Raw genomic sequence first — 12,919 nt, 5'->3', positions numbered from 1 at the left:
TAACAAGTAGAATACATCAGCCCATCACTACACCTCTCATTTTGCATTATATCTAGTCCTGGACAAACACAGTACTTCATAAAAGTGTTTGCACAAATTTATTCAAAGAAAAGAGAAGTATTTGCACATTCGTATGAGTGAACTTTTTTTGGTAAGAATGTTCACTGAAAGTGAAATTTTGGTGAATAATCAGGAGAATGTGTTCCCATGAAGTTTAACCCAGAAGTGTTTGTCCGGTAGTTGTGAAATTAAGCATTAACATTGGAGCAAGTTACCAAAGTGGATTCTCCATCACTGACCATTTTTAATTCAAGATTGGATGTTTTATTCTAAAAAATCTGCTCTAAGAATTATTTGGGGGAAGTTCTGTGGCCTGTGTTAGAAAGGAGGACAGACTAGATGATCAGCATGATCCCTTCTGACTGCAGAATCTATGAAATTACTTTAATTTCCCTCTTCCTTTTTATGGAAAGTTTCAGTCATCCAGTCAGGGAGCAGAAACAATGTAATGGGATTTGAGCTGATCAACATGTTCTGAATCTTAACATTTCAGTGGAATTTTGAATTTAAAAAAAGTTTTGGCAAAAAATCTTTTAAAAAATTGCCAAATGTTTCTCTTTATTGGACCAGCTTTTCCTGATGTAGGTGACCAGTCATACCACCTCAAATGCCAAACTAAGAGAAAGGTTCACCTATGACCTCTAGCTTTGAAGTATGTTCATATAAAATGTTTGTCCAATAAAAAATGAATAGGTTAAACCCAGTCTATTTGTGGATAATGTGTGAACAGAAAAAATGGGGTAGTCATTTGTCAAGTAAATTATTCACTACGAATAAGATAGTTCAGCTCTAGCTGTGGGATAGATTGTTCCACCCTTATCGATATGAGGAAGCACTTACTCAGGTAATCCCATTGAAGCCAGTTGGTATGCTCACTTGAGTAATTGTTCACCAGAGCGAGTAAGGCTCTGTGCCATTAATTTCATTAATATTAATGATTCCTATTGCTGTGTAAAACACATTTATTACTTTACCCTGATGTTAAAATACTGTATCTCACTTTCAAAAGTTTACTCATACAACTGATAACAGGAACAGAATTACTACTTGTTATGGGAGAGATGTTTCGAAGGTACAAGTTACAGTTAGCCCCATCATTCTTATTGAAAGTCAATGGGAGTTAGGCATCCTACTTCCATTTGTGCCTTCAGAAATCTCCCTTTCCAGGTTCCAGTATTGTATGGATAAGCTCTCACAGTACAAAACATGATGACAGCTGCCAACATGACCTGAATAAAGGTTGTGCAGGTTTAAAAAGATAAATGGTTGCTGGTCATGGAAATTTTAAAGCTATACCAGAATTAGAGCTAATGTACATTCTTTGCAGTTCCACTGCTTACGCTACATCTTAATTTGAGATTTGGTTTTGTCAGTACCCAGAGTGCTCTTTCACATCACTGCGGTGATTTCATAGAAATTCTGCGGTTTTAAACTTTGAGAACAAAATAAAGGGTTTGGACATGTGCAATTGGTTCTTTGTTCTCATGGAGAAGATACTTCTAACTTTTATCTTCCATACTTTTCTTGAGTGTGAGTTTCACTGTCCACTATGACTAAAATAAATGTGGGTTTTATGTTCCAGGTTACAACATATAGACACAGGGCAACTGCTCCTTTTTTCTCTGCAGTCTTCTTTTTACTTTTACTAGACATCATTTTTTGTACAGTTGTACTATCCAGGGATTTGAGTTCAAGTTAGGGATGAATGTTTATTCCTAGTAGAAGAAGGAGCCATTGTTAGTGGGGGTGAAATGAATAATGTGGCTTTTCATGAACGGGCTTGGTAAATTTTGCAGACTATCACCTCAGGCAGAGAAATAGGGTAGTTTCATGGGGTTGTGATTTATATTCATTGTGGCGTTTTGGCTTCAACTTGATTGGACTTCCAGGTTCAAAATTTGTTTTATGTTTGTGCTAATACCATGTAGTTTAACATGTTTGTATCCCAATCTTTGATGGATGGTGGCAATTATATTAATTTTGCTTTATATGCAAAACCTGTTTTGACTGATTTGAACCTGTAATGCATATATATTAACAACTGTTTGAAATATGTTGATGGAAAAAAACTACAAACACAATGTTAATTACACTAATTAAATTCAGGTATAGCCCAGAACACCAGTTGCAACTATGTATTTCTTTTCCCTATTTCCTTTCAGTTCCCAAGTAATAGGTACACAGCAACTTAATACCCCACCAAATCCCAGATGCCTAGGCTGGGAGACAGTTAACTCTTCAACTGCTGGATTAATACGATATGCAATGAACATGAAACACCTCTATCCTCTAGTTAACTCACTTTTAGCCCTTGGAATGCTCCCAGTTTCCAAGTGACGCATACTTGTAGCTGGAACCACTGCTAGGGATTGCATTTTTGCTACACTCATTCTTGGCACAGGTCAGGTCCATTTTTGAGGTCAAATGTCCTGGGAGATAGCTAATTGCATAACCAATCATTGAATTTGGCTTATGTAGAACATTTTCATTTTCTTAAAGGAAAAAGAAATAAAAAGTGGACCATTGAAACATTAACTTACAGGTCCATTCGCTTCTATATTACAAACAGTGAAAGCATTCTGCTCTGGCCTTGTGCACGCGCTTGGGGGACAGTGAAAGTGCAGTTTATTGTAAATCAATGAACATAGGGGTCCAGTGAAAGAGAACATGGTAGGTGTTATACATTTCTAGTCTGCAACAGGTTTGTTTCAGAGAAAGGGCTTTAAGGGAATGCACAATACAGATATATCTGAAACTGAATTTGTAAAAGGTGAGCAACACCCAATCTCTGGGTACATGTATACATATGAAATAGACAATCTAAACACAAACCTAATTGAATTGAACCCTACCTCTCGGATACAAGCACTTTGCAGACCTCATTTTCTTATTTAGGTATTACGGCAAAATGTTCAGACTTGGGTGCTTAAATTTATGCACCAGAATTCATATTTTGTCTTTCATATATGTTGTCTTCTTTTTTTAATCCAAAGGAAAAATTTGCATTTTTGAGGAGGAAAATTGTGAGTAATCAGCTATTAAGAGCCATTCTAGGCTGTCAATAGACCTTAGGCTGTTTCTCCACTTAGAAAACAAGTGTATTTTTTATACATTTTTGCTGGCCTAGAAAAAGATTTTCCCACTCAGAACGAATCCGGCCAAATTTGCAGATAGTTTCGGGACTGCCAAAATAGCATCTTTTGGTGAATAAAGTTTTCATCTTAAAAAAATTCACCCAGCTGTACTTAGGATTCTTGAGCCATATAGCGATTTGGAAATTATCTCTTTGCCACAAAGTAAGGGCTCTTTCCTCTCTCACGCCTCTCTGAGATCACTACCCCCAAAAATCCAAGTTCATGTTTAGTTATGCTGACTTCCCAAGTGTCGCTAGAGGAATTGTGGGTAGGTAACCTATGCAAATGAGGCTTCATATGGCAATATTCTCTTCTTTCTCCCTTTCCCAGCTTTTTTCCCAGTGCAGAGCTCTCCTCCTCTAGAGCTTCTAGCCATAGGGCTAAATTTTGCACTTCTTTGATACCCAGAGGGATTTGCACATGATGTGTAAATCCATGTGGCATTTGGCCTCATGTATTCACCTGAGCACAGGCACTTGGCTCTGGAGTGAGATAAAACAGCAAACTTTTACATATAATCGTTTATTTCCAGAACTCCACCTGTCCTGTAGGAAGTGGTTGTCTGTTTTTCTTTGCAGAAACTCAGTGTTATTTATTGGGGTTCACCTTGCAGGCCAGATGGAATTTGAAAGCTATTGGCCTGTGTTTCAATGGTGAGATAAAAGCAGACCTCTGCTTGCTGATAGGCATTTTTCCTATGAAGAAGGGTGCCCTCAGTACCATAAACAGTTTGTACTTCTTGGGTGTGATTTTAAAAAGCAACCAAGCTCAGATTCTCAGAAAGATTTAGGCGCCTAACTCCCATTGATTTCAGTGGGAGTTAGGTCCCTAAATACCTTTGCGCTTCTGGGTCTAAATGACTTAGTAGCACAAGTCCATTGAAAGTCAACGGGACTTGTGTTCCCAAATCACTTAACTATTTTTGAAAATCCCAAACTTAGCCTCCATGACCATGTGCCCCAGGCAATCCTGGGGAATAATGTTGAAGAGGCACTGGATCTCTGCTAGGGTGTGAGGAGGCAGATTTGAGAGGTGTCTATCAGCTCTGGAGGAACTTTAACAGCATCAAACAACCCTTGCAGCGCATTCCACAATTGCACTGTCAACCCTGGAGAAAAACAGACCTGTCGGGGGGAGTTTTTCTCCCGCTGGAGAGAGATGTGGGAAAGACTCTTCAGATTCCCAGCAATTCCCCTGGGCACTCCTGACTGCAAAGTTAAAAGAATTATTTTCTATGGTAAACCTTATGGACCCATACTGCTTCCCCTTTCTCTCTCCACAGCAACTTCATGAGTGTTACTGCAATTGCAGGGTTGCTGCCTATTTGTGCCATCCTCTGCTCTGGCTTGCCCTCCTTTGGAATATGCTCAGTGCAGTGTGGATTCAGCATACATAGACAAAGATGCTAATGCACAGCATACTCCCATGTAACACACCCCATGCTCCCTTATAAGAGTGGGTCTGGATTTGGCCCATGAAATTGTCCTTGAATCTTTAATGGAAAACTGGTGCTGCATTGCTGAGTAAGTACATTTTGTTGTCATGTCATACTTTCATCAAAGAACTGTGACAACAGAAGAAACAGCTAGGATTGGGGCAGCTCTGGTAATCAGTATGGCCACTGCCAGCCTTTCAAAAGTCATGAGATTCGCTTAAAACCCATGAGTTTTCAAAAAACAAACAACAAACCCAACCAACCAAACAAAAAACCCTGCTAACTTTAGGTTCTTTTCCTTTCCCTTCTGGTTTTTGAGCCTTTATGGTGCACTCAGGTCACATTTTCGAGCTTTTCTCTGAAACTACAAGGACAAGAAAGTTACTTTTTAAAAAAAATAAAAGCTGGTATTCTCATGTTCTCACAAGACTCTAGGAGCTGGGACTTTAAAAACACCATATATTATGAGACTTGATAAATTATGACATTTGGCAACATTGGGTAAAACTTTGAGTAGCCCTATCATGCTAGACATTAATATTTCCTGTTTCTAAAGCACTTTTATTCTTCTTATTTTGGAGAACAACAAATCTCTATGTTAGCCACTAGATGGTATCTTGTTTGGCAATAAATGCCTCTTACAACAAATGCTGCTTACAGTGTCCTATGAAAGAAACCAATACATCGAGCTAACTTTACACTTGCAGCAAGATTTACAGTATGAAGAGGATAAATATTGAATTTGAAATGGCTCATGAATCTTCACTTTGTCCTGAATTTTTCGTAATGTTATGAAAAGAGAAATCAGCACATGGGTTTCATATATGGCTTTGGGGGTTTAGCTGATGTAAATGATGGTATAAGGCTGGGTATAAGTGGCCTCAGAAAAGAGGCATAAGTGGCAAAGTAGTACAGATTTCACGGATCTCTCATTTAGTGAGTGTGCAAAGCCCAGGTACGTTGCACACCAATGAAGCAGAAGGGAAAATGGGCCAGGAAAAGCAACTAACAGGAAATGTGAGAGCAAGTAGGTAGAAAAACACTACATGATATGTCCCCCAGTCCAAAGGAAAGGCTTATTCACTATAAAATACTAAAAAGAAGGAAAAATAAGGCTCTGTTATTGGGGACTGTACAGCTGAGTGTAGGAGGAGAAGGAAACTCATCATAGAATATCAGGGTTGGAAGGGACCTCAGGAGGTCACTAGTCCAACCCCCTGCTCAAAGCATGATCTAAATTAACTTCTTATACTCCTTATACAGGGCTTTCTTTGCTGGGGAAATGAGAATTACTGCAACCGAAAGGTGAAGTAGTTTCTCCCTCCCCAAGCAACCTTCATGGACTCAGTAGGTAAGAATCTTTTCAGCCTAGCGGTTGGTTTTTGATTTGTTTGCAAACAAGGATTTAGCTGTCCCACCTCCAGCTGAGGAAGAGTAGGAAAGGGGGAGCTAGAGATATTTCTGGATGTTAAGATTGTTGGTTCTACTCTGAGTGGCCCCACATGATCTTATGTGTGCCCCATCATTGGCTTCAGACAGCTCAGACATTGCATGGCTGCTACTAATAGGAAAATATCCTGTTAGAAATAAAGGATAGATCCTTCACTACTGCATGTGTGTGCAGAGGTGTGCAGAGCTTCTGAGGGCCAGTAGCTTCACAGACCAATCTGCAAATTGAGATCAGGGATTTATTTCCTTTAAAAATATCGAAGTGTAAATATCGCTATTATTTTGTGTGGCCACTTTATCATCTCTACGTCACTGTACACTACATTCATGTTGTATCTAGTAGCTCTTCGTATGATCTTCTTTTACCATTGTAAACTATTCAATTCACAAACAATAATTAACTTTTACTCACAGTGCTCCTATTGAAGTAGGGAAAGATTATCATCCTTACAACTGAAAAGGTGCCATTGTTCTACCTTCAGTCTATTGCTTTAGTTTCCATCAATGGATCATTTTATACGTATTTTATTTTGTAACACTGAAACTCTGTATTTTTTTTTCTGCATTGCAATTTTTCCTGTGTTCTGTACATTAATTCACGTGAGGGTCTATGAACTGGACACTTTCTTCCCACCAATATTTTGTTATTATTAAGTTTTAAATATTAGTTACTTTTGCAGCACAGCCAAGGGACTGGGGAGATAAGGCAGCATAAATGCATTTTAGGACTTAGCTTCTGAGGAAGTTTATTCCACTGCTGGTGGCAATTTAAGCACAGATTGGGCTGATCCTTGACTGTCTCCAGTTAAACTACAGACCTCTGATTTCAAAGGAAGAGACAGCAAGTATGGCAGGTTTCATACAAATCCTTAACTAAGGAAGCTCCCTTAAGTGGCTCTTCTCCAGGGGTGCTGGAACAATTTGTACAGAGGGGGTGTTGAGAGCCATTGAACCAAACTGTAAACCCTGTATATGATGGAAACCACTTTAAGCCAGGGGTTGTGGCAGAGCCCCTAGTTCCAGCACTTATGCTCTTCTCTTTCTGCATTTTAACCAGTTCTACTTATAAGTAAAAGGGGCCAGACTGATCGTTGTCCTGTGAGTAGAGGCCATGAATTCTATGGTGCACAAGGGCTGCAAAGCACCTGACCAGCCCCTCCTTGGAATACACCTGGTGCAGGAGACCTGTATCAGACACAAAGATGGCTCTGCTAGATCTGAGCCCTCTTCCCTGCAAAACCCACCACACAAATGGTGTTTCAGGGTGGGAAACTTGCATCCTGTGGGCACGGGCACCTAGATGCAAGTTAGAGACAGCCTTCAGGGGTAGGGTGTAGTTACAAACCTGCTGGGGTGCCAGATTAATGGAAAGGTACATCAAAGCCAGTGAACTTGGGCTAAATTTTGAGAGAGTCGGGGCCAGTTTTTACTACATACTACACTGAACTCAACCTCTTTACACTGTTTGGTATTTGAATCCGGGGACACAACAAGCTACTAAGGAAGGAAATCTTTGCACAACCTCCCTTCCCCTCCTCTGTACTGAGCTGCTGAGCCCACTTGCTTAGGAATCATTTTTGTGCTTTTTGCTATGGACAGAGCAACTCTTCTGTTCACAGCACTAATGGGCTGCTTATACTTGCCCTTCTAATATGCTTCTCCTTTTCCTGCGTCACACTGGAGTGTGTTAGTATTTAGCAGAGATCCCAGGATTGTTTTTATCCTCCTCTTGTCACTTCTGTACAATTGCTTTCCAGTCTCTTGGCTGATTGTTCTGAAGGGGGTTACTCTTTGCCAGGAGCCTTTGCAGGCTCCCAGATGGCTTCATTTGGTAGTACACGTAGCTGGGTGAGTTGACTGGAATGGATTGTTACTGTACTTTCTGGAGTCAGAGAGCTGGGTTCTGTTCCTGACTCTGCCATGCTGACTTACTGTGCAGTCTCCAGCAAATCACCCAGGAGCATTCTGAAGAATCGTTCATTCATGTTGGGCTCAAGCACTTTGATGTTGCCATTTCATCACAGGGGAAAATATTATTGTTATTTTAACAATGCTGTAATGAAAAGGAGTCTCTCTCACACATGTTGTAACAGCAGAACACTAGAAATAATCTCCATATCCACCGAGTTTAATTCTGCTCTCATTTACACTGCTGTAAATCTGAAATAACTCCAGTGAAATCTATGCAGTTAATCTGGGTTTTCCATGGTATAACCGCAGGCAAAATTTGTTGCTGACTGAACTGTTTATCAACACCTGCTTAGAATAGACTTATTTTGAGGGCTTACGTGGGACATGGTACTTGCAGTAGGCATCTGCACAATGGTGGTTTTCATTCAGTAGGCAGTTGTATGACTGGGAGGGCTAACATTGCAAATATGAATGTGTGAGAGAGACAGAGAGAAAGATGTGAAACAACAGATGGGCTAGATTGGGACATAGCAATGAAAAAATTGAATAGTCTTCCCAGCTAGGTGACTCAGTGGCTACAGTGTCTTTGCTTTGTCTTTTTAACTTTGCTCCTAAAACGCTATGAAATTCTCTCCCAAACATGTCACACATTACTTTTTTCACATTCCAGGTAGCCCACAGTTGATTGTGCACAGTTATAAGCCGTTTCTTCTTCTTCTTCAAATCTGATCTATTTATAAGTTGAATAACTTGGCAACAAAGTGTTACGACCAACATGCATCTTTGGTATTTAATTACCAGTTATTCTATGTCTTGTTGCCAAACCAATATAATAGACAGAAGTGCATCACAGATGTCTGGTTCAAATATATGGGAACTGAACAAACATTTTTAATGCAGCCTTCAGAATACTGTTTGTAGTAAATTTGCCATGACAGTCGATACACTTTCTGCAGTTTCTTCTCTTGCTTTGTTTACTTAGTGCTTGGTCCTGAATGGTGCTGAGAACCTGCACCTTCTATTCAGCTGCTTACCTCTCGGTACCCTTTTATATGATACACATGAATCGTGATCTGCTTCTTTCAACCTCTTTCTGCACCCACAACCAGCCTGTGCCCATGTATGGCAAATGGGGGGATTTGGCCCTTAACTATTTCTGGATATATATGAATCAGGTGTAAATTATGCCAAGATCGAGATGTGATATAACAAAACTTAGTTTGTTTCTCCTCTTGGTCTACAACAGAGTAAAGCAAGAGCACTCCCATTACAGTCAATGGAGTAATACTGTTTTTACACCAGTGTAAGTGAGAGAAGAGTCCAGGCCCTCGGTATTTACGTGAGGTCACCTGTAAACATCCCTCCTCAACACATACATCCTAATACATCCTACCACCACCATCCAGCACACACACATTTCTAGCCAGTACTTATTCTTAAAATTAGGTACTGTGGTTTTCTTTATAATCTGCAATGTTATTTAGTGAGTATAGTTGCAAATGCTTAGCTTTAGAAAGAATGTAGTATACTAAGCTAATTTTCTTTTTTTAAAAGAAGCCTTGATGTATTCTTGTATGAAGTCAGATATTTACAAGTATAAGTGATTCTTTATGTCGTTATTTGTCTTGTGGTAGTGCCTGGGAACCCTCATCATAAACCAGGACCCCATTGTGCTGTACAAACACAGAGCAAAATAGTCATTGCCCCCCAAAATGTACAATGTAATCGTAAGACAGAGACAACAGATGGATACAGGGAGGAGCACAAAGAAACAATGAGATAATATTGGTCAGCATGACAGGCAGTCATCTCAGCATAGCACCAGCCTAAACGTTGTCAGGTTTTATTATAGGCATCTTGGTAGAAGAGGTGTTTGAAGGAGGGGGAGGAGGTAGCTCTGTGGATGTTTATGGAGAGCTCCTCCCAAGCATGAGGGGCAACATGGGAGGAAGCACAAAGGTGCTTGTTTGAACATTTATCAAGTAGACAATGGAGACCGGCATCATGGGCCAATCAGAGACAGGATTAGACCAGAAGTCCACCCAGTTAAATATCTCTCCTCAAGGACTGGCTGGTTCCTAAATGGTTCAGAGGTGGGGGAGGGTGGGTTGTTTTTTTTCTTATTCCCTTTCTGTTATACCCTGAACCGTGAAGTGCGATAACACTGCTTGACTGGATGGCCCTGGGAATATGCGAGTTCCTCAATTTGACTATATTATGCTTAAGATCCAGATTGTGACAGAGTTTTGAGGACATGAAAGTAGCCTTCCTCTGTTTGTACCCTCTTCCCCACTGTGGTAGTTACACTAGCAGTCCTTGTGCTCACCGGAGGCCAGGGACTGCATGGTGTTAGTGACAGTAGCCACCTCAATGGGCCTGGGTAGGAGGCAGGATCACAACCCTATCTTCCTCAACCCTGTCAGGGAGAGCTGGTTGGCTGCCAGTGGGCGTGTGCCAGAGAGCTCTGAGAGCTGTATGTACCTCTGTGATGTCCTCTGTTAGGGCCCAGTCCTGTGAGGATCTTGGGGTGTGATCTGACAGATGCCCACTGAAGGCAACGAGAGTCCAGCTTGACTGCAGTGGGTGCTGGATCAGGCCCTTGATGCCACCTGCCAGATATTGTGCTCCCTCAACTCCGTTTATTTTCAGTGAGGGTTCAAGGCACTCAGCCTGTAATAGGAGGAAGGAGCGTATCTCTACCATTTCTTACGTTGGCTAAATAATCTCAGCCTGTCATCACACTGCAAAGCACAATCATCGGTCTACCTTGGACTATTTCAACCTCTGCTCTGTTGAGCTTAAATCAAGGAGACTAGCACAGGACAAGTAATCATATCGGGCATAGCCGTTAACATTGTTTTTTCTTTTTGAAAACATTTTAAGTCACAGAGCATTGTGCAGCTCACTGCTTCTTGGCAGCTGCCTTCCTTCCAGCTGCCAGGACATTGTTGAGCTCTTTTCACTTTCTCTTGGCACAGATGTGAATAGCAACCCTTTGCTTTATGAATTTCAGATTACTTTTATCATTGGAAAGTTTTAATAACCCCATAGAAAGAAACCCTCACAAGCCGTGAGCCCACTGACTTTGGAAAATCTTGTCTCTGATGAACTTGGTGCGTTTGGTCCGATGATCTCTCCTCTGACACTGCCTGGGCTCAGATACCTTCTTTGCCACTTTATGGGCCTTGTTCAAGCCAACGGCCATAGCAAAGAAGGCTGCCAGCTCTGGTCTTTTAAGGTCAGATTGTGGCCCATCCTGCTTGTCTGCAGAGGGCAGAATGGGACGGAAGGTGCCCCCTTAGAATGGTGTGCCAGCTGCCCATATCACCCATGCATGTGTGGGGGAAGGGGCAAGAAGTACATGGAGCACTGAGTCTGACCCCGTCCCATCATGCTTGCCAGAGCATCAGCACTGGTTCCCTGGGGAAAGTATGCTGCACAAGGTATATAGCCAATGCAGGGTACGTTCCCTCGGAGAACAGGGGGAAACCTGAAGCCTTATAGGGATTCCTTGCTTCCTAGTCTGCCCCTGGGGTAGTGCAGCTACATATTGGCCAATATATGAGGTTTGTGGCAAATCCATGTCTGGACCCATTATTTATTCATATATTTTTTTAATAAAATACTTTTTTAGTCACAATTTTAATAAAACTATACACAAATAACAGCAAATATAGTCAATACACTCCAAAACAAAATCCCTGCCAAATTCATGATTCATGTACAAATTCTACTGCAAATGACTAGCCCTATGAGTTACAGTAATATTTCTCACTTAAATAGCTTATTTATTTATTTGTATTCCAGTGACCCCCATTGTGCTAGGAGCTGTACAAACACAGAACAAAAAGATGGCCTTGGCCCAAAGAGCTTACAATCTAAGTTGCAGTGTGAATGTTTGTAGATTTTATAAGGGGATAAATATAATATGCTAACCAGTAAACTCATATAAGCTGTTTAGAGGCTGGATCCTACAAATAATCACGCATGTAAGTAATCCTTATTTATGCAGCTTGTCCTACTGAAGTGAAAGGTATTAACTTGCATAATTAAGTTCCTTTCATTTGAGTATGCTTGTAATGATTCAGGGTGAGTTGTACCTTTGCGTTGTACTGCAGTCTCTCCACGGGTCCCTGTTCAAGTGACTAGCCCTGTCCTGCTCTTCTCTCAGGGTGGAATCCTGCAATTCTCCTCACTCTTAGACTTGGTCTCCAGGTTAACTCACCCCTCTTTACCATCCATATTTCCTCAACAGGTCCAGCTGTGTTTGCCCACTGCTTTTGCCTTCCCTTCTGGAGTTGTGATCAATATGAAAATACTGTGATACAGGATAGTGTCTTCAAAACAAAATATTGTTTATTCATTCATAGGAACTTGACAATCAGAGAGAAAAAGATTAAAACAAGAAAGGTCTTCATGCACAGTAGTCTTACCTAAATTTTAGCATTTCTCTCAAGACTTAGGCTATGTGTACACTATCACTTTTGTCAGTCAGGGCTGTGAAAAAACACATGCCCCCAACCAACATAAGTTTCACCAACAGAAGCGCCGGTGTGGACAACATTATCTTGTCGGGAGACTCTTTCCCACCAACACAGGTACCGCTGCTTATTGGGGGTGGTTTAATTATGCTGAAGAGAGAATTCTCTCCCATCGGCATAGAGCGGCTACGCTGGAAACCTTACAGTGGTGCAGTCGCAGTGGTATAGCTGTGCCGCTGTAAGGTCTCCAGTGTAGACATAACTTAAATAGGCTTGTCTTACCCCTGGAATCCTCCCACTTCTGGGGACTGGGTTATAGGTTGCTTCTCTGCAGACTCTCCCTCTCCCCCTCTGTGCATCAGGGGTGCCCTTTTAACAGTTTCCAAAGCCCATATCCTCAAAGGTATTTAAATGCTAATTCCCAATGGGAATTGACACCTGTATTGTCA

The 12,919-nt window shown here is 41.1% G+C and overlaps 1 protein-coding gene and 1 pseudogene across 1 annotated transcript in view; one reads left to right on the top strand and one right to left on the bottom strand.

Annotated features, from left to right (window-relative positions):
- ANO2 (anoctamin 2) overlaps window positions 1-12,919 on the top strand; it is a 272,975-nt gene that overhangs the window by 103,210 nt on the left and 156,846 nt on the right. The window lies entirely within an intron of this gene.
- On the bottom strand, window positions 10,892-12,231 carry LOC144258404 (large ribosomal subunit protein eL36 pseudogene; annotated as a pseudogene).

Source organism: Eretmochelys imbricata, chromosome 1, assembly GCF_965152235.1.
Source record: "Eretmochelys imbricata isolate rEreImb1 chromosome 1, rEreImb1.hap1, whole genome shotgun sequence".
NCBI classification, from domain to species: domain Eukaryota; kingdom Metazoa; phylum Chordata; order Testudines; family Cheloniidae; genus Eretmochelys; species Eretmochelys imbricata.
The sequence above is the reverse complement of the archived record's forward strand: the minus strand, read 5'-3'. Positions and strand labels throughout refer to the sequence as shown.